The sequence below is a fragment of the Oryzias latipes genome, chromosome 2 (genome assembly GCF_053564925.1).
Source record: "Oryzias latipes strain Hd-rR chromosome 2, Olatipes_Hd-rR_3.1".
In the NCBI taxonomy this organism is placed as follows: Eukaryota; Metazoa; Chordata; class Actinopteri; order Beloniformes; family Adrianichthyidae; genus Oryzias; species Oryzias latipes.
Window position 1 is genome coordinate 28,564,217 of NC_136238.1, and position 22,711 is coordinate 28,586,927.

A 22,711-nucleotide genomic window follows, 5' to 3' on the forward strand; every position below is an offset into this window, starting at 1 on the left:
TATAAGAACAGAGCCTAAGGAGCCTTTAGAAGATCAAGGCTGAAATGGTTAGAAGAGGGTGAAAATAATTCCTCTTATTTTTTTCAATTGGAGAAACGTCGTGCCAAGACAAATACACTACAGCAATTAAACATTGAAGACCAGATTACCTCTGATCCCAAAATGATTGCAAATTACGTTAGTTTGTTCTACAGTAAACTATATGCCTTTGAACCCAGCAAAGATCCTGATTAAACTATAATCTACAACAGATCCAGGCCTCTGAACGGGATCTCTGTGATTCTCCTCTTTCAGAAAATGAAGTACTTTTCTCTATTAACCACCTTAAGAATAACAAATCTCCTGGATCAGATGGCTTAACGGGAGAATTTTATAAACAATTTAGTGATAAAATGACCCCCTTTCTAACACAGGTATTTGTTGAGAGCATAGATAAAGGCTTCTTTCCTCCAACATTAAATCAAGATGTACTTACTCTGATATCCAAACCCAAAAAAGATGTACTTCTCATTGACAACTGGCGTCCCAAATGTCTATTAAATAATGACTACAAGATTCTTGCATCTGTCTTTGCTAAAAGACTTAAATCTGTTTTAAACTCAGTTATTGCAGAGACACAATCAGGATTCATGCAAAACAGACACATCTCCAATAACATTCGTCTTGTTATTGATATTCTAGATTACTCACAACTGATCTCTGATGACAGTTTCATACTTTTTTTAGACTTTTACAAAGCGTTTGACTCTGTTAATCATCATTTTATCTTCAGCTGTCTTCATAAATTTGGTTTTGGCCCTTTTTTCTGTAATACAGTAAAAACTCTGTATAATAATGCGAATTGTTCTGTCAAACTAAAAAATGGCACCTCCCCTAGATTCAATCTTAATTGATGAATCAGACAGGGGTGTCCTATTTCACCGTATCTTTTTCTTCTAGTTACCCAAACTCTTGCTGATTATATTACTATTCATAAGTTAAAAGCCATCTCAGTTCTTAATAAAGAAATTTTAATTAGTCAGCTAGCTGATGACACGACTCTTTTCTTAAGAGACAGCAGTCAAGTTTCCTGAGCTCTGAACCTTATTCAGTCTTTCTCTGATGTCTCAGGTCTACGTCTCAATCTAAACAAATGTGAACTTCTTCCTGTTAAAGATTGTGCTTTAGAATCCATCTGCAACATTCCTGTAAAAGAAAATGAAACATATTTAGGCATTATTATTTCCAAAAGTAATTTAGAAAGATGCTCATTAAATTTCACTCCCCTAATCGATAAAGCCAAGAAACGTTTGAACCAATGGCTTCAGAGAGACCTGAGTCTGAGAGGAAGGATTTGACTCTCCAAAGCAGAAGGGATTTCTAAACTAACTTACTCCGCTCTGTCTCTGCACCTGGACAACCAGACTCTTAAATCTATTGATCAAATGCTGCTAAACTTCATCTGGAAACTTCATTATTTAAAAAAATCTGTATTAATGAACTCCTATGAAAAAGGAGGCCTAAATTTTCTTGATTTTACTACTTTAAATAATACTTTTAAAATAAACTGGATTAAGTCATATTTAAAAAATCCACTCTCCATTTGGAATATTTTCCCTCATCACATGTTTGCTAAAGTAGGTGGTCTCCATTTTCTTCTGCTTTGTCATTATAATATCGACAAAATCCCAGTGAAACTCTCTGCTTTTCACAGACAAAGTCTTCTTTCATGGGAACTTATCTAGAAACACAATTTTTCCCCTCATAAGTTTTTTATTTGGAATAACAGATATATCCTTTACAACAACAAATCTTTATTTTACAATAATTGGTTTGACAATAATATCCTACTGGTGGGTCAGCTCTTTAACCACAATGGTCAGTTACTTAGATATGAAGAATTTAACCTTAAATACAACCTTGCTGTTCCTCCTAAAGAGTATGCCATTGTTTTTGATGCCGTCACTACTGAAATCTGTGAACTCTTTAAAAATACTGTACTTGATGCAAATATTTCCTTCATATCTCTAAGTGACACCACTATTGGAAAATCCTGTTTCAACTGTGCCTGAAAAAATAACAAGATCATACGTGTTTCAGCAAAATGTAATTTCTGTTCCTGCTGCTGTTTTTTATTGGAGAAAATTTATTCCTGACTTGCCCTGGAAAAATTTTTGGACCCTGCATCAGAAATTAATAACAAGATGAGAGACGCCGCCTACAAACTCCTACATAGAATCTATCCCACTAATCAATAAATGCTCAGATATAAGAAGACTATTGACCCCAATAGTACCTTTTGTAAAGAACACCCAGAAACAATCAGTCACCTGTTTTGGAACCGTAATACTGCAAAAAAATGTGGAAAGATTGTTCACGTTTTATAAATTACAAATTAGACTCACAATTTCAGATGAAATTTGAACATATCACATTTGGCCTTCACGAAAAAAATATAAGATCAAACGTAAAATTGGCAATTAATCTAATTATAATATTTGGTAAATTTCATATTCATAAATCAAAGTTTTCCTTATCACAACGTTTTTTCCCTGTAATAATTAAAGAATTAGAATCTTATTTATATACTGTATCTAATAGCTTAAACAAAAAGGCCATACATATTTATGAAAATTGTCTGTCTTTGAACATTTTCAATGCATAGCAATCTGTTTCTGTAATTTTTCTTTTTTAATACATGTACCATCCCCTGACATTCTCGTTGTTATGACTATTGTTCCTGTCATATATATTTGTTCTATTTGTTTTGAACATTAAAGTAAAAAAAAAGGAATGAGACACAGTGTGATGACGTCACAACAGCTCTCAAAACGTTTCCTCTACACATTTTTTTTTTCAACTTTGTTTTTATTTTATTTATTTTCTCCTGAATAAAACTGTTTAAAAATACTGGAAGCTTTTTGGACCATTGAGGTTCAGTTAAGCAGTTATTTATTTTTCAATAGAGTTTTGCACGTGACCCGGAAGTAAACAGCACGAGGCGCTAGCAGTGTTAGCTTTTTTTTTTTTTTTTTTTTTTTTTTTTTTTTTAAACAAACTTTATTGTACATTTTTCAATTTACAGACATTCTGAAAAAACGAAAAATAGTAATATTTTTAACAATGTGTGTGTCTTTTTTTTTTTTTTTTTTTTTTTTATAGATGCTCATATACAAACCAAATTAGGGTGAACAAACGTTATAAATGCACATATAGAAAGAAAAAGAAACAAAAATGAAATAATAGGCAAAGGCAAGGCCAAAACAATTCAAAATAATAATACTTTTGATATATTCTGATAAATGACTGTAGTTTTCTTGTTTTTGTTAGGAATGCATTTAAGACACTTATAATAATCAGAAAAATAATTCAAAAAAATACTAAATAAAGGGCATGTATTTTTCCATTTACACAAATGAATGAAATGTTTGCATAAAATAATAACAACATTAATGACATCAGAAATTCCCGGGTCCAGATTTTCCATATAGAAAAGAACATCATATAAGGAAAAAAAGGGAATATTTAAAATTTTGAGTGACAACCAATTGTGTATATCAGACCAAAATATTTTAACCTGGTTGCAACTGTAAAACAGATGTTCTAATGTTTCAGTTTCAGATGAACAGAATATGCATGGTTCCGATTCAAATTTGAATCTTTTATGTAAAAAATCTCCAACAGGGTAAATTTTAGATATTATTTTAAAATGCGTTTCTTTCATTTTAGGAGGAAGTGGGTACTTTGTGTATAAAGAAAAAGATTTGTTCATTTGGGTGGTTTCTAAATCGCATCTATTGTTTATACTAAAGTTGCAGAAAATTAATTGTTTAAAGGTTAGAGTTATTAATTTATTGTTGCATTTTTTATCTTTTAGGGGAATATTATTAATTTTCAGCTCCGAAAGTTGTGGTTTGATTTCATTGTATTGTAGTATGTTTTGAATGAGATTAAGTAGAGGTATGGGAATTGCTTTACAGACTTTGTTATAACAGTTACTAGAATCCTTAATCTTGTATTTGGTTACAAACTCATAGTATGATAACAGCCTTCCATCAGTACGCATCAAGTCATGGACAAAATACACACCATTATCATACCATTCAGACATAAACAAGGATTTGTTGTTCACAGTTATAAATCTGTTGTTCCACAAAACAGTGTTGTGAGGGGAGAAGTTATGGTTGAAAAGCATCTTCCCAAATTCTAAGGCTTGTTTGTAAAAGTTTGATAGTTTTATTGGTATTTTTGAAATATTATAATCACACTTCAGCAAAAACTCCAGTCCCCCGACCTTACCGAAGAGTTTGTTTGGGATATGATACCACATAGAATGAGGCTGGGAAATACAGCCTTTTAACCATTTCATTCTAAAAGCCACAATCTGTGATTCAACATCTAAAGCTTTTAAGCCGCCATTTTTATAATCTCTGACCAATTGTGATTTTCGTATATAGTGAGTCTTATTTTTCCAAATAAATTTAAAGAGAATAGAATTAGACAACTTGATGTTCTTTGGGGATGTATATAATGAGTGACAGGGATACACAAGTCTTGAAAAACCTTCCGCTTTGGATAATAGAATGCGGCCAAATATTGATAGGCCACGTCCCAACCATTGATTTAAAGTTTTCTGTATTGTTTTTAGTCTGGGAGTGATATTTACACTTTCTCTATCATTACTATTTTTTGTTATTATTAGACCAAGATATTTCACTTCACTTTTTACAGGTATGTTTTCAATAATACTTTGATTGCAGGTATGTATAGGTAAGATTTCACATTTTTTGAGATTTAGGGTAAGGCCAGATGCTCTTGAAAACAAAAGTATTTTATTGATAACAACAGGTACCATATTTTTATTCTTTAAAAATAAAGCTGTGTCATCAGCAAATTGACTAATTTTAAATTCCCTGTCGAAAATGTTAATACCCTCAAAATCTGGAGAATATTTAAGAAAGATGGCTAGTAATTCCGCTGAAATTATGAACAACAGCGGGCTAATTGGACATCCTTGGCGAACACCTCTATTAACAGGAAAACTGTTTGAGAAACCTCGGTTGAGTGCAATGTTGCTACTTATGTCTTTGTAGAACATTTTAATTATGTTACAAAATTTTGATTCAAAGCCAAAGGTTTTCAAGGCATTAAACAAAAAGGCGTGTTCTAATGAGTCGAAGGCCTTAAAAAAATCCAAAAAAAGGATAAGACTTTCCTGAGGAATAATTTGATTGTAATCTAATATATCTAAGATTAAGCGAGTGTGGTGGTGAATATGTCTCCCCTTAATAAATGCTGATTGTGATTCGTCTATGATCTGAGATATTCCTGATTTCAGTCTGTTAGCATAGATATGTGCTAGTATTTTATAGTCACAACAAAGAAGTGTGATTGGTCTCCAATTATCAATTAATAACACATCTTTGCCTGGTTTGGGTAAAAGGGAAATAATGCCTCTTTTCATTGTAGGTGACAACATCTGTTCGTCGATGCATTCATTGAATGCCTCAAACAACATTTCTCTGATGTCAGTCCAAAAGTGTTTGTAGAACTCAGCTGTAATTCCATCAGGTCCCGGTGATTTACCACTGGCCATCTGGGAAACAGCTTTATCAAGCTCATCTATAGTAAGTTCAGATTCCATGAGATCTCTAAATGTCTTGTCTATTTTAGGGACTTTATCATAGATTAACCTTTCAAATAAAAGTGTGTTTTGATTTGAATATTGAGTAGTGTAAAGATTTTTATAGAAGTTGGTGATATAGTCCTTAATATTGTTTTGATCGTCTACTAGAGAGTTTTCTATCTGTAACTTAGTGATTGTTTTTTTCCTTTGTCTACTTTTTTCCAAGTTAAAAAAGTAAGTTGAATTTTTTTCTCCATCTTCCATCCACTTTGCCTTTGAACGAATAAATGCTCCTTTGGCTTTTTCGGTATAGAGTTCATCTAATTTAGATTGCAATTTGTTAATTTCAATGACATTTTCCTCACTCAGTTGAGTTAAATTACACAAAGTGTTTAATTTTGAAATTATTTCAGTCTGTTCTTGTCTTTTTTTTCTAGCCAAAATTTTTCCTTCTACAATTGCAATTTTTCTAATATTAAATTTCAACCACTCCCATCTATTAATAGGAGACAGGTATTGTATTTCTTTTATTTCAGGAATAAGTGATTTGATTTTTTTACAAAAGTTTTTGTTATTTAAAAGGCTATTATTGAATTTCCAGTGGGATGTTCCATTTTTTGGTTGATTTTTTTCAGGGGAAAGAGCCAAAGTGATAGCACAGTGGTCAGTGAGAGGAGAGTGGGAGATATTACAATTCAAGGTTGAAGATGTTAGATTACTTGTTACTAACCAGTAATCTATCCTTGAGCGTTGAGAGTGTTGAGAGTTATTCCAGGTGTATTGAAGCTTATTTGGATTTTTTCTACGCCAAATGTCGATAAGGTCGAGAGAGTTAGAAAATTCAGAAATAATTTTATTGAAATGAGGAGAGTTGTGTTGAGTTGGATATCTGTCTTGGTTTTCATCTGGTACTACGTTAAAATCACCTGCAACAATAATCTTGTCAGTTGCATACATCTGTTTCCAGTTGATTATCTTGTGATTTATGTTTGTGAGGAATTTCTGATTTTTTGTCCTATTATTGAAACCATAAATGTTAACAAGAATATATTTAGTGTCGTCCACCTCAATGTTAACCATTAGCCAATGACCTTCTGTGTCACTTTTATGATCAACAATTTTACCATCAAAATTATGTAAGAAAATTGCCACTCCTGCTGAACGAGGACTTCCATGAGATAAATAAATGTTTCCACTGCCCCACTGAGATTTCCAAAAATCAAAATCTTCTTCACTACTGTGTGTCTCTTGAAAGAAAAAACAGTTCACGTTAACTTGTGCCTTACAGTAAAGAAAAATTGCCTTGCGCTTTGTTACATTCTTAAAACCACGAACATTTAAAGACAACAAAGAAAGAACCATAAAGAATAGCTAGAAAGCAATTTACTCCATAAAGGGCTATAATGCAATTTCACATTTTTCTAATCGGTTTTCTCAAAGCTGTAATAACATTTAGCACTATAACATACCAGCTTTGGATTTATTTTCTCTCTTCTTCTTCAGGAAGATGTCTTTGTCCATTCAGTCTAGATGAAGGAGTGTTGGTTTCAAGCAGTGACCTGATGACCATCGATGACCGCGTATCCGTCCTTTAAAAAGGCCTTGAGTCCTCTCTTCCTCGCCTCCTCCACTCTCGGCCAAAGACGCTGACGAGTCTCCCTGTCTTCTTTGCAAAAGTCTTCTTTGAAGCGAACATTTAGATCTTTGCAGATTTTTGCATTTTTTGACATTCTCCAGACTTGGTCTCGAACCACTCTCATTCCAAACTGGATGATAATCTGTCTTGGTTGGTTATTTTTTCCTTTCTGTCCCAGCCGATGTACTGTGTCCACTGAGTGTCGTAGTTCCTCAACGTTGACCGACATCACTTTGGAAAGGATCTTGAGAGTTTCATCTCGTGTGATTTCCCCTTCTTTCTCAGGAAGGCCAATAAGTCGCAAAGACCATCTTCTTTTATATCTTGCATGTTCCAGACACATTTCACGGAGAGAAGCATTTTCTTTTTGCATAGACACCATCTGCAGTTTGAGGCGGTTCACATCTTCCACAACACTTTTAACAGCAGCTGTATTTGCATCAACAGATTCTTTAACTTGTTTAACTGCATCTGTGATCTCTTGCAGTTGAAACTCATATCCTTTCAGATATTCGCTTTGAGTGTCAAACTTGGTTGTCAGGGTTTGAATCGCGTTAAAGAGGACACTGTTGGATATTTCCTCCTTGCGTTCTTGTGGAGCATTCTTTTTAATCTTTTTAGGGTTTGGGCTTTTTACCGGTGTGTGGTGTCTGTTGACTCTCGTTTGATCTTGTGAGATGTCTTCCTGTTCCTCCATCCATTCAACTTCTCCCTCGCTGCACGTCTGTCCTGAAGCCACTAGATGGTACTCATGGTCTTTGCTAGTGTTAGCCATTTCTTCACGTCGAAGTTTGAAAAATATAACGAAAACAGTGGTAAACAAACCTCTTTCAAGCTGAATCGGTTTGAGAGTTCTTTGCTGGTATTTTCTTTAGCTTTGGTTGAACTTGTCATATAGAAAGAGTTATTATTTCAGGTAAAGCGTCGGAGCCCCGAAAAAAGTAACCGCTTATTCCGCCATCTTGGTAACCCTAGCAGTGTTAGCTTGTTAGCAGGATAGCAGCGTTAGCTTGTGTTCAGAGGTCGGTGGTGTTTTGTTGGGACGTTTGTGAGGTTTTTGGACAGAAAGGACGATACGTGGTTCGTGTGGGAACTCTCAGTATTTTCCAAAGTGTCGTAAATGAGTGAAGAAGTGTTGAACGGAAAGACAACGTGGATTGATTGCTGTGATTGTCGTGAGACTAGCAGCTGATTGATCGGAGCTGCAGTGAAGAGGACGGCGGTGTTTGTGGGAGTTGGAGCTGAAGATCGGAGCAGGAACCATGTCTTCAGAACCTCAGGAAGGTTCTGTCAGAGAACAACTTTCTGCTGCTGAAGGAACCATCGTCCAGAACGAGGAGGAGTTCTGTCGTCAGCGCAGACTGCTGGATAGCAGCTGGAACCCGCAGCTTCAGCTCCACATCGGTTTGTCACCTTCAGCAAGCGAGAGAAGCCCTTTGAGCTTCATGCTTTTCCATTTGGTGACCCGCTTGGCACTCATTGGCGGTTCTACACTAACTTACTACTTCAAGGAGTAACTTACTCAAGGAGTAACTTGTAAGTTAGTCCTTGGGCGATAAACCAATCATTTTTACATGATGTTTTTGTAAATAGTTGTCGTCATTCTGTAGGTATTCCTGCTTAGAAAAAGCTTTTAAATGTTATTCTTTTATGTTTGTTTTTTTCTAATGCAGAAATGGGACTAATTAGCTTATTTTTGAGGTAATTTTTAAACAGTTGCAATGAAATTGGAATGATGTTTTTGTTTATTTTTCTATTTGTTTATTTACTGCAAATTTATCGTTATCGCAATATTGATCACTAATATCTCATATCGCAAGTTTTCCTTATATCGTGCAGCCCTACTGATAATGATATAGCTGAATATTTGGAGTCAATTTATTATCTGTAAAGAAATAATCAATCCTGCTGTAAGACTGATGAGCATTTGAAAAGAGATTATTGCCTGTCTTGTGGGTGTAAAAAATGTAGGTGGAGAGGAATGATTGAACATAGGAAACAGATTTAGGTACAGAGTATCCAGGTTTCCCAGATGACCTGTCCAGCCCAGGGTTCAGGGATAGGTTAAAATCTCCTCCCATAATAAGCAAATGTGAGTTAAGGCACGGTATCTGACCAAAAACCAGTGAGAAAAAGGAAGGATCATCGCAATTGGGAGCATAAATATTGACCAAAATAACATCAAGATAATAAAGTTAGTCAGTAACTATGATGTGTCTGCCAGCCGGATCAGCAAGGACAGAGGACCATGTAAAATAGATATTTTTTCTTATAAGTATTGCAGTCCCTCTAGCGTTCTCTTAAAAGGATGAGTGAAAAAGCTGCCCCACCCAGCCACATTTCACCTGTTATGATCCGAGATTTTGAGATGAGTTTCTTGTAGGAAGATTATATCTTCACTCAAAAATTTTAAGCGTGTCAGAGTAGGGTTGGGCGATGTCCCTGAAATTGGCAGTTGACGATGTTTGTAGTCAACGATCGTGATGGACGATGATATCGTCGGGGGGTTATTTTTTGTTGTTATATAAATATTATTCATTTTTTTACTTTATTACTTTATTTATTTTATTTCCCAAATAATGACTCAACCGCGATGATCCAGTCTAAACTGGGGGAAGTGACTTTAGAAATAAATAAACAAGATAGAAAAGAAGTGGTCCGCTCATGCACTTGATTAATCAAGTGGACCGGTGGAGCGAGTGACCGTGTCTCTAGCAGAGACGACAGACTTACAGTTTTGTGTTTTAGGGGAAGTAAGGATGCTTTGTTATATGTGGGAGACAGGACTGGGATCCATCCCGCAGCTCTACGTGAACGAGCTACCGGAATTTAGGAGAACCGGGTCTCCCGGTAAAAGTGTGTGTCAGGGCAGAGCTCGGAGCGCTAGCTCACACAGTGTGTATGCTTCAAAGCAGGAATGCCGCTCAGTCCTTAGAAACCGTTCAGACAATCACGTGGATTTGTGTTTCCAGTCATGTTCCTACAAAATAAAGGCTGATGTTATTCCCACATATTTACGTGCAGCCAAGATGCAGATTGCAGCCTTTCCCGCATGGATTTATGTTCATGCTAATGTTGTTAGCCAGAGTTAGCATACTGCTAACCCTGGCTTCTTTCCGGCTCTGTTCTTCAACAGAAAAAGAACTGACCACACGGATTAAAATTAAAATGATGAGCGAACAGGCGCTTCATAATAACCGTAACATTAATAAAAGCACGTTTAGGAGATCAGCTTGTGTAATACCGAGCTGACGTATCTATGTATGTAGCCGCTTGGTGGAACTAAGTTTCTCTTCCAGTTTTTAAAAACACTACCGCGCATGTGCTAATGATTTATTCCGACCAAAAGTGTGACCCATGTGAATGTTTTTTATAATCTGAAAAGGTAAAACCTTCTGGGCCCATGTATGCCGTTGAATTCTAATCCGACCAATAATCCTTATCAAGATATATTGCACATGTAACCACGGCTTATGGTGTCGACTCGCAGCGTGGCGGGGGCGCGGCATCACAATGGTGTCTCTCCATCGTGATGTCAGTCACCCATCACGATGGACAATGGTATCGTCCATCGGCACAACCCTATGTCAGAGCCTTCTTTCTCTTAATGGGGTGATTTAAGCCCTTTATATTCCAGGTGATGATGTTAATGGAACCAGCCATTACAACTTGTGTTGCTAGGGAGGGATAAAATGATCACCAGACTATTTATAAAACTTTCGAACTGAAAACATTGACAGCAGACCCCAAACAGCCCCCCCCCTCAAAAAAAAGAAAAAGAAAAAAAACAACAACAACAAAAGAACAAAGACAGGTGAAACTAGCTAAGCTAACCTTATCTAGATGCAAACCTTCCATACTAAACCTACCTATCCTACAAATACTTCAATAGTAAATTAAACTATTAAAAAAAAATTAAAGTAAAATTTAAGAAAACAAGGTAAATAAACTTTAAAACAAACACACAGAAACAGCAGGTAAGGAATAGATGTCATATCTTAAAGAGTATTTATGAAATACCCATTGTAAACAATGAACACTTAGCATACTGTTAGCAGATTGTAGCGTGGGGCATGGAGCTTCAAGCTTAGCTACACGCTAATGGTTTGGCATTAGAGCAGCTCCATACTTCACCTGAAGTAGAGAGTTTAATCTCGTCCAAAGTCTTCCACAAACTTTTTATCCTCGGCCACATAGTTGAACATGACACCGGTGCCATCTGGTTTGATAATGCGTAACCGTGCTGGATAGAGTATAGAGGGCCGTAAGCCTCTCTGATACATGTCCGACATCATAGTTTTATAAACTTTCCTCTGTTCCATCACCTCGGGGCTGTAGTCTTCATATACTCGGAAAGCCATTTCCTAGTATGTTTTCTGGCTTCCCGAATCAGCAGCTCCTTTTTTTGGTACTGGTTGAAACGTATGAGGACAGGCCGCGGTCTCTCCCCGGGGCCCGGTTTGGGAAGTAAGCTGCAATGGTCTTGGTCTAATTCCGGCAGAGTGGGGGAAACTTCTCGGACAAAGGCGTCCAGCCATCCAGCTGCGAAAAGAATCTGGATGGCTGCGGCCCCTCCAAGCGTGTGTTGAGACGTCTGTGTCTTCCCTCCACATCCACCAGCTTAGCATTTAGCTTGTCGTTAGTAGACTTTAGCATGGAGCATGTAGTTTCAAGGCTAGCCACGCGTTGGTCGATTGCATCAGCATTCTCTTCAAGTGAGGTTAGGCGCTCACTGTGGCTGTCGGATACTTTTTGGAGTCCCTCCAGTTTGCTGTTGACTTCGTCAGAAAAAGTTGTTTTCAGCTCGGCTGAAAACAACTTTTTTAATAAAATAAAATATCGGAATAAGTATCCTGGGGCGCGTATCAGGATAAAGATTGTATCGCCAGACTCTTGCCAATACACACCCCCACTTAGGAATAAAAATAAACAATAAGCAAAATAAAAAAATAACACAATGGTCAGAACAATGAATAGAAATACAATAGTGTAAACTGTGGATGAAGAAGGTTCAGGTAATGGACTGGAGATATAAGTTAAAAGTCTAAGGAGGAGGAGTTAAAAGTTGTTTATGAGTGTGACTGCAGAGGGAAAGAAACTGTTCTGGTTCTGGTCCTGATGGACCTTAGCCGTTTGCCTGAAGTGAGTGATTCAAGTAATCCATGTTCAGAAGGGTCTGCCACTATCCGACCTGCTCGCCCCCAGGTTCTGGAGATGAATAGATCCTGGAATGATGGAAGGCTGCAGCCAATCACCTTCTTAGCTGAGCGTACAATACGCTGCAGTCTGTTTATGTCCCTGGTTGTGGCTCCAGCGTACCACACGGTGATGGAGGATGTGATGATTGATTTTTCTATGATTGTCGTGTAGAACTGGACCATCTTCTGGGCCGGCAGCCGGGCCTTCTTCAACCTCTGCAGGAAGTAAAACCTCTGCTGGGCCTTTTTGAGCAGAGAGCCGATGGACGGCTCCCACTTAAGGTCCTTAGTGATGGTGGAGCCGAGGAAACGGACAGAGTTCACTATGGTGATGGTAGAGTCTGTCAGGATAAGAGGGGGTGAGGGGGCTGTGACTTTCCTGAAGTCCAATTTACATTTTTTATTATTTTTTATTTGAAATGGTTTATTTCAAGCAATCAAATAAGAATACACAAAAAACAATACAATCATCAGTTATACATTCGTATAATAACTAATCAAACTTTGGCTATTTTGACATATTAATAAATATTGCTTGAAAGGGAGTGGAAGGAAGCGAACTTATATAATCCCACCCCGTTATACCGTAACGATTTTATTAGATGTTTTATCATTACCCGGTTCCTAGCGTTTATCAGGCAGAATTAAGAATTATTAATTATCAATAAACCACATGATGAAGATGAATTACTTAATTATTATATAAAACTTAGGGTTGTGATGATAACCGCATCACCGTACTTTTTTTCCGAACTTTTTTTTTTAAAGTTTTGCATATGTCGCGTGATTCGAACTATAATACAAACATTAAACACATTAATCTTTGCTGATAATTTACTTTCTCTAATAGTCCTGTGTTCAGACTTCAAGGGTTTCAATGGAAAACCTTTTATCATTCTCGTCCTTCTCTCCTTGCGCTGGCCTGCGCGCCGCGCGCGGCTGTCAGTACTGTCTTTTAGTATGGAAGCGATTATGTAGCATAAATAAAAAGCAAAGTCAAAACCAGAAATGCTTTTTCATTTTCAAAATGAAGCTGCATTTTTTGACTCAAAAATATAATGAAAAAGCAATACTTCAAAATGCTTTTTCATTTCCTTCCTCAATACAGCTTATTCTGTCACTTAATTAAAATGATAAATAAAATGGTATTTGACATTTCATTTTCAAAAAGGTCCCTGGTAAATGTGTAGCATAATTCATTTAGAAATGTCTAATTTGACCATTAAAATGGATTAACAGAAATGCTTTTTAGTTTTCAAAATGTAGCTGCATTTTTTGACTCAAAATTAAAAAGAAAAAGCAATATTTCAAAATGCTTTTTCATTTTATACTTAAAACCGCTTATTCTGTGTCATAATTAAAACGAAAATGCAAAGAGGGGATTGCATTTGCATTTTAACATCCACCCCGCGCAAGTTGTCACAATATTCAATTCGAAAAAGCATTAGCAGAGTGGAGGCGGGGCGATGACGTCACTGCTTTCTCCGTGTGTCTGGCTGCTGACTGACGCACACACACGCACCAGGAGCAGACTGTGTTAGCGGCAGAGACGAGGGTTTTGTGATGGTTGTGAACTTCTGATGAGTTTCCACAGCTTCTCAGGACTACATAGCAGCATGTCCGCCTTCTGCGGTCCTCCTCCTGACGCACCGCGGACAAGCTTTTTTCTGCGGACCGCCAGCTGCCTTCGCACAGCGGAGCGCGAAGCTCCCGATGATCGCTGAAGGCGGAAATGCTGCTGCGATCTGAGAAACCATCATATGAATTTGTGTTTCCAGTGGTGTCCAGAACAAAATAAACACTGATGTAATTCACAGATATTTACACCTTGATCTGCAGCTTCGCGGTGAATTTGCTGTTTGATGACAGCTGGAGCTCCATCAACAGAGACAGCAGATTTCTCCATGCTAAACGTTGCTGGTTGGACCAAAACACTCACTCACCACGAAGCTGCAGGAGACTATCTTCATAATGTGCTTTTATTACAGTTGTGCTAATATTTTACGGCCTGCTCTGCTCGGTCATATATTTGTAAATCCGTGCGGTCAGACGACGCTGAAGTTGGGTTGCGATTCAGAGCTTCTGATTCACGAGGGCACTAAAGGAACTTTCCGCTGCATTTTTCACATTAAGATTACGTAAAACCGGGTCCTGTTAAAAAACCGCTGGACCCGGCCTGCTCAAACCTGGATTCCTGGATCTTAATAAATCAAACAGCAAATTCACCGCGAAGCTGCAGATCAAGGTGTAAATATCTGTGAATTACATCAGTGTTTATTTTGTTCTGGACACCACTGGAAACACAAATTCATATGATGGTTTCTCAGATCGCAGCAGCATTTCCGCCTTCAGCGATCATCGGAGCTTCGCGCTCCGCTGTGCGAAGGCAGCTGGCGGTCCGCAGAAAAAAGCTTGTCCGCGGTGCGTCCGGAGGAGGACCGCAGAAGGCGGACATGCAGCTACTTAGTCCTGAGAAGCTGTGGAAACTCATCAGAAGTTCACAACCATCACAAAGCCGTCTTCTCTGCCACTAACACACTCTGCTCCTGGTGCGTGTGTGTGCGTCAGTCAGCAGCCAGACACACAGAGAAAGCAGTGACGTCATCGCCCCGCCTCCCCTCTGCTATTGCTTTTTCAAATTGAATATTGTGACAACTTGCGCGGGGTGGATGTTAAAATGCAAATGCAATCCCCTCTTTGCATTTTCGTTTTAATTATGACACAGAATAAGCGGTTTTAGGTATAAAATGAAAAAGCATTTTGAAGTATTGCTTTTTCTTTTTAATTTTGAGTCAAAAAATGCAGCTACATTTTGAAAATTAAAAAGCATTTCTGTTAATCCATTTTAATGGTCAAATTAGACATTTCTAAATGAATTTTGGTACACATTTACCATGGACCTTTTTGAAAATGAAATGTCAAATACCATTTTATTTATCATTTTAATTAAGTGACAGAATAAGCTGTATTGAGGAAGGAAATGAAAAAGCATTTTGGTGGATTACTTTTTCATTTTATTTTTGAGTCAAAAAATGCAGCTTCATTTTGAAAATTAAAAAGCATTTCTATTAATCCATTTTAATGGTCAAATTAGACATTTCTAAATGAATTATGCTACACATTTACCATGGAACGTCTTGAAAATGAAATGTCAAATACCATTTTAATTTTAATTTTAATTAAGTGACAGAATAAGCTGTGTTGAGGAAGGAAATGAAAAAGCATTTTGGTGGATTGCTTTTTCATTATATTTTTGAGTCAAAAAATGCAGCTTCATTTTGAAAATGAAAAAGCATTTCTGGTTTTGACTTTGCTTTTTATTTATGCTACATAATCGCTTCCATATTTTAGGTCCCATTTACACTGTAGGTCTTTATGCCCATAACCGATTTTCTGACTATATCTGATTTATTTGATGACCCGCTTACATCATCTTTTAAAAGTGACCCGTATCCGATTTTTGCATTTACACTATACAATGCTGAAACTATCAAACGTAGACGTTCTGAGGACTATGTAGCAGTATTTCCGCCTTCCTCTTTCGGACTTTTGTGACTGCGGTTGTCATGGAGGCAACGCAGCTACAGAAGGAGGCGTTGCCTTGGGCGCTCCAGAGGGGATGCGCGGGGGAGGAAAAAAAGGAGGGCTGCTCGGCTCTCTCTGAGTTTTGAATGAGGAAGTGTTTGCAGACGTGCTGTACTAACAGTTTGATCCAAGTGTTGAAGCTTTCCTGCGCGATGACTTCTCTTTTCCGATAGTGGTCAGAAACGCACAGGAGATTTTTCTCCAGGGCCGAAGGCGGATTCTCCTTCGGGGTTCACTTTTCCGTTCTGAACCCTCAGCCTCACCCAAAGACTCCAAAACATTTGGGGGAGACACCTTATTTTTAATTTACGGTTCTCCGACAGTCCCCTGCTCCGCGCTCACACCCGCTCTCCTCTCCTTACACATGCAAACTCACACACGAGCGCACGCACACATGGTCCCCATTATACACGCCCACCAAAGAAATAAACTGCTTCTAGCCTGTTCCAGAGCAACGCTGTCCCAGCTTACCGTTTGCGTCCCGACCGGGACCGGACATAACAGCGGTTTCCAACAACGGTCTGAAGCCTGAGCCTGAAAGGTAACACGCTGACAGCAAAATCATTACAAAAGCACCTTAATAAGTCATGTGATCTCAGTTGGTGGTGTCCTGAATTGACGTCACTGACGTTCGACTCGCATTTACTGGGGAATATCCGATCTGTCTGCTTACATGGCACACGCAAATGCACGTATCCGATTCGTTTCCGATTTATTTCCACATATGAGAGAGGCCTGTATCCGATCTGAGAAAATCGGAAGCCATGCGCTTCTGTCCTGCTTACACATTCACCGGTCATATCTGATCTGTGCCACATGACAGGAAAAAATCGGAATTGGGTCACTTGAACCAAGCAGTGTAAAGGCGGCCTTAGAAGCACGAGGCACGTGCGCACTCTACTTACACACAAGTGCCCTGCTTCAGAAACACACACACATGCTCATTCTACAACAGAAGTTTCTGTCTTGCAAGGAAATACGACAAATGTACTGCATTCTAATTATTAATTTCCATTAAAAGCTGAGCTGCGTGCTTTCTTAAGTGCGCGACACGGCCACCCAACGGAGGATTTTGTGTTGGGGGGGTCAGGCGGGGGTATTACTGTTCTTAGTAACTCTGCAACACCAAACATGAGCGCGCGCTGTTAGATTTCCATGAATATCCCTACATTTTTTTGTGTGGGAACTATTTTGTGGAGCGCAAAGTTACCTCTTGCCCCGGAAAGGTGACAATGAGTGTCTGCAGTCTGTTTATTACTGGGCAATAAATAATATTCTGAGAAGATGTCTGTACCAGAGAGCGCAGGTGAAACTCGCATGCCGCTGGAGAGCGGTCCGCTGCAGAGCAATCAACACACACCCCTGACACATGTGTGCGCACCTTCCTCCTAGTCCGACAAGACGCACCGCACTCACACGGTCACAGCCAATCTAGGTAGTAGTTAGTTGTTACTGTTATTTGTTAATAAAGAATAGTACGTTGTAATTGTATTTCTTCCGATGTGGCCGCCGGGGAATTTTGTGTGTTTTTTTTTTTGTTTTGTTTTTTTTTTGGGGGGGGGGGGGTCTTCCTTAGAAAACTCTGAACAAACCTCAGTGGTCCAAAATTAAGCAGTCCGCATCATCACCAGAACTCTTTCCTTACATCTACAACTACATACAAAATTCCAAGGAAGAAGTTTCGTTTGTATCTGGTCCTCAAGGTGCTCTTTTTTTGAAAATTCAAGTTGGCTGCCTTTTCCGAGGTCAAAGGTCGATGAAACTCCAGAGGTGGTTGTAGACTTAGAGTAGTGGCATGAGCGTGACAATTCATGAAAATCGTAAGGAAAAAAAGTAGAGTTTTTTTAATAATGTGGAAAAATATGAAAATCTCCTCATTATTGTACAAACTGGCTGCCAAACCGTAGGTCATGTTGCCATCCCATAATGATCACAAAACTAATGTTGTAGTCCAAAGCCTTGTGAACATTTCAATGTTTGAATGGTGTCTCTAGCTAAAAGTATGTTGAAGCTGTAATAAATTAAGTGCTTACCCCTCCCTTACTCTGTTAGTGGTTGTGAGGTAAACGGGGCTCAGACAGCTTTCATTGCAGCCTGTTGAATAGCAGCTCTGCTATTGCTACAATGTTAAGAGTGATGCAGCTCACCCATACTTCCCTTCCCCGTTCTCATGCCACCCTCGTCTACCCCCACAACTACACATTAGGCACACCACCTCATGGGGCGCCCCCTATACGTTGGAGAAAATTTAAGACTTTTAAGTACGTCTTATGGTCGTGAAAATACGTATACAGTTAGATGACATTAAAGACCTGTTTGACATTACAGACCTGTTTGCACCATTTATGAATTACTTTTCTGCAATTTCATTTTCTTTGAGAAAGTATTAAATAAATTATTAAGACAACATTTTTTTATTATTTTTCAGCACAGTGTTATGCGTGCTAAAGAAAACAGAGGCAACTTCTTTAAAAAAACCAAAAAAAAGCACTTCGTTGACAATGTTACAAGTAATTTTACATTACAAACAATGGTCCTTCAGTGGCTTCTTCTCAAACGTTTTGGAAGTTGTGTTGTAGATAAGCAGTCACAGGTGCTGGGTAATCGTTTTAGAAGGGTTTATTGGATTTTGTGTTTAAACTAAGGAATTAAATTATTAAAATGAAAAATTTAAATTGTCCATATTCTGACAGAGACTGTTCTAATTTTTATTGGTGATTAACAACACACAAAGTCCTCAAAACATGTAAAAGGGCTTCTTCTTGTGTTTCTGCAGGCCTCTCCCAGCACTGGAGTACTGAAGATCCCTACAACCAGCAAAGGAACTTCAGAGTGGAACCGGAGGAACCAGAACCTCCACAGATAAAAGAGGAACCAGAACCTCCACAGATGAAAGAGGAACCAGAGGAACCAGAACCTCCACAGATTAAAGAGGAACCAGAGGAACCAGAACCTCCACAGATTAAAGAGGAACCAGAGGAACCAGAACCTCCACAGATTAAAGAGGAACCAGAGGAACCAGAACCTCCACAGATTAAAGAGGAACAAGAGGAACCAGAACCTCCACAGATTAAAGAGGAACAAGAGGAACCAGAACCTCCACAGATTAAAGAGGAACCAGAACCTCCACAGATTAAAGAGGAACTAGAGGAACCAGAACCTCCACAGATTAAAGAGGAACCGGAGGAACCAGAACCTCCACAGATAAAAGAGGAACCAGAGGAACCAGAACCTCCACAGATGAAAGAGGAACCAGAGGAACCAGAACCTCCACAGATAAAAGAGGAACCAGAGGAACCAGAACCTCCACAGATGAAAGAGGAACCAGAGGAACCAGAACCTCCACAGATTAAAGAGGAACCAGAGGAACCAGAACCTCCACAGATTAAAGAGGAACCAGAGGAACCAGAACCTCCACAGATTAAAGAGGAACCAGAGGAACCAGAACCTCCACAGATTAAAGAGGAACAAGAGGAACCAGAACCTCCACAGATTAAAGAGGAACAAGAGGAACCAGAACCTCCACAGATTAAAGAGGAACCAGAACCTCCACAGATTAAAGAGGAACTAGAGGAACCAGAACCTCCACAGATTAAAGAGGAACAAGAGGAACCAGAACCTCCACAGATGAAAGAGGAACAGGAGGAACCAGAACCTCCACAGATTAAAGAGGAACCAGGGGAACTCTGCATCAGTCAGGACGAAGATCAGCTTGATCTGAAGCAGGAGACTGATACCTTGATGGAGATTCCTACTTATGAGGAAGATGAGAACAGTGAAGCAGATCTAAACAATCAGCAGAGCTTTAATGTAACTGATAGTCAGGATGAAGAAGGAAACCAACATGAAGAAACAACATCAACTACAGATGAAGAGACAGACCCACAGAACAGACATCAGTGGAAGAGAAGAGACAGAAGGCATGTCCAAAGTGTGGACAGCTCTCAGATGTCAGAAGGTCAGTGTGACTCTGATGTTAGAAAAAATCCCAAGAAGACAAGTTTGGGTAAGAAACGTAAACAATCTCCAAATGAAGAGAGACTTTCCTCTATCAAGTCTGGTAAAAACTCAAGAATAATTACTAACCCATCTGAATACATGGAAACTGGGTCTGATGAAAGATGTTATATCTGTAAAGAATGTGATAAAAGCTTTTGTAACATATCTCTGTTCAGAATTCACACAAGAATCCATTCAGAAGATAAGGAATTTTCTTGTAATGAATGTGAGAAAAGTTTTAGTTTTATATCTAATCTCAAAAGACATATGAGAACTCAAACAGGAGAGAAGCCTTTTTGGTGTATGGAATGTAGAAAAAGTTTTAGGGATTTATCTAGTCTCAAAAGACACATGAGAACTCACACAGGAGAAAAGCCTTTTTCTTGTAAAGAATGTAAAAAAAGTTTTAATCAAATATCTACTCTCAAAACACACATGAGAACTCACACAGGAGAGAAGCCTTTTTTGTGTAAAGAATGTGATTCAAGTTTTAGTCGCAGATCTAGTCTTAAGACACACATGAGAACTCACAAGACTTTCTCTTTACAAACAATGTAATAAAGGATTTAGTGTAAACCCTAAATTTGAAACTTTTCTGTGTTCTTAAATTATTATTTATGTGACACGTGATGACAAAGTTATTCCGCCGAAACATGTTAGGTACGTTTCACAAAAACAAACTGTGTCTGATTAAATAAAAATAATAGCTTTAGCTTATTGGAGAAGGAGGTCAGCTGACCATCCAGTACAGGATGGAGAGGATGCTCAGGATTATCCATGATGGATACCAGCTCATTTAAAGTCCTCCTCTCCATCAATATCAATTTTTGTGTAATGATACTAGACGAGTTTTACTGCTGATAAAATGTGTACAACTTTTTCACAAAATGAATTGTTTTGGATGTACCTTCAAATAGAAATGAGTTGTTTTGAGTCATTAGAACTAAATCTTGAATGTCTTCATTATGGTTGAAATGTTTTTTTTATACATCTTTAATTCTAACACGTGTGATAAGTGAACATTTCATAAATATTAAAAACAAAATAGGGACTGCAGTCTATACTTTGTTAGGTCAAGTAACTATTTAGTAGAGAGTAGTGTTAAGTAGTGTTAAGATTATATATATGGTACTTCTCTTATTAATAATGCTTTTAAAATCCTGTATTCTTATCGATACTTTTCTGTTTGAAAACAAGGATGGAGAAGACAAACAACATTCTTTGTACATACAAACCTTTTGTTTTAGAACCATTTAAAACATAATGCATTCATGTTGTTTTATTTGGAACGCTGAAATTAAATGTTGAAATAATACTAGTGCGTCTTTGTAATAATTTACTCTCTTCAGTATAATAACTTAGATAAACAGTGCAGTAAAGAATTAAAGATATCAAATGACCTTCTCACTTCAAATAACAAGAACAGTGGAAATAAAAGTGCACAATGTTGTGTTTTAACTAATTTTATACTTTGTGTTGTGTAATTTATTATTGAGGCGAAATATGATCTTTCAGCCTATTGATATGATATGATCGTTGTGTTTTACAGTGCTGGTAGTCCTGTTCATTTTCTCTTATTTTTATTTGCAACATCTAAGATGGCTGACTCACAATCATTATAAATATAGCAGAGTGTAGTAAAAATGCACTTGGGAGCAATGTTGTGTTGCTCTGAAATGCAGAATAATGTTGGATTTTAAGTTTTCAAACCAAAATAAAGTCTAAAGCTTACTGACATAAGTTCTAAAAAAACATGTGCTTTGACACAGGGGCTTTATCTCCAGTGTTTACATTCTTTTTATTCCAGTAACTATTCAAGAGTTGACACAATCCCAGTGGATTCTTTTGTGGAGAAAGCAGCCTCACACTGAGATGCAGCGCTGCACAGTAGGGACATGATTACGTAATCACCTTGAATAAGGTCAAATAATCGCGGCAGCTATGGTGCAGCGGTAGGGCGGTTGATCCATGATTGTAAGATTACGGGTTTGATTCGCATGTGTCAAAGTGTCCTTGGGCAAGACACTGAACCTCACCTTGCCTTTGGTGGGAGGTTGGCGCCAGTGTTCGGCCGCGGAGCCGCCACCAGTGTGTGTGAATGTGTTTGACTGGGTGATTGGGACTGTGACTGTAAAGCGCTTTGGTCCTTGTAGATAGAAACGTGCTATATAAGTATACATCATTACCATTGAATAAATTGATTCTGCAGCACAGAAAAAAGGCTTTGATACAGTATATCAGGGTGGCCCAAATGCAGGACCCAGAACTCTTTTAATAACAAAAAACACCACATTAGGTTGTTAAAACTCCACAAAAATAGCAGGACTTGGAACCAGCATGATAACAGACCAAACCAAAAAAAACTCTGACACGGAGAGCAGAAACAGACACACTTAAATAGAATACAAACAAATTAGCTGAAAGTGCAGACATCTGAGTGCCACTCATGGAGAGCCAAAGGAGAGGAGGCGGAGCCTCCAGGAGAACCCACAGCCAACCAAATAATATAAAACAGGGGGGTATTCCAGAAAGCAGGTTATGCTAGCTCCCACGGTAAGTTTGAGGCTAAGGAAGTGGATAAACTCAGCTTTCAGTTCCAGCTATGGAGGTGTGTTTCAGGGTACCTCAAGTTGCCATAGCAACTGCCATGCTCTGAACATAACCTGGTCTGGAGCAGGTTTAGTTGAA

The 22,711-nt window shown here is 38.2% G+C and overlaps 1 long non-coding RNA gene across 1 annotated transcript; it reads right to left on the reverse strand.

Annotated features, from left to right (window-relative positions):
* Window positions 1–3,693: 3,693 nt before the first annotated feature.
* LOC144988530 (uncharacterized) lies at window positions 3,694–7,207 on the reverse strand. The gene is made up of 2 exons (XR_013652466.1): window positions 7,075–7,207; window positions 3,694–6,852 (listed from the first exon to the last, which is right to left on the reverse strand). It is a non-coding gene; the product is annotated as an uncharacterized LOC144988530 (long non-coding RNA).
* Between the last annotated feature and the right edge of the window lie 15,504 nt (window positions 7,208–22,711).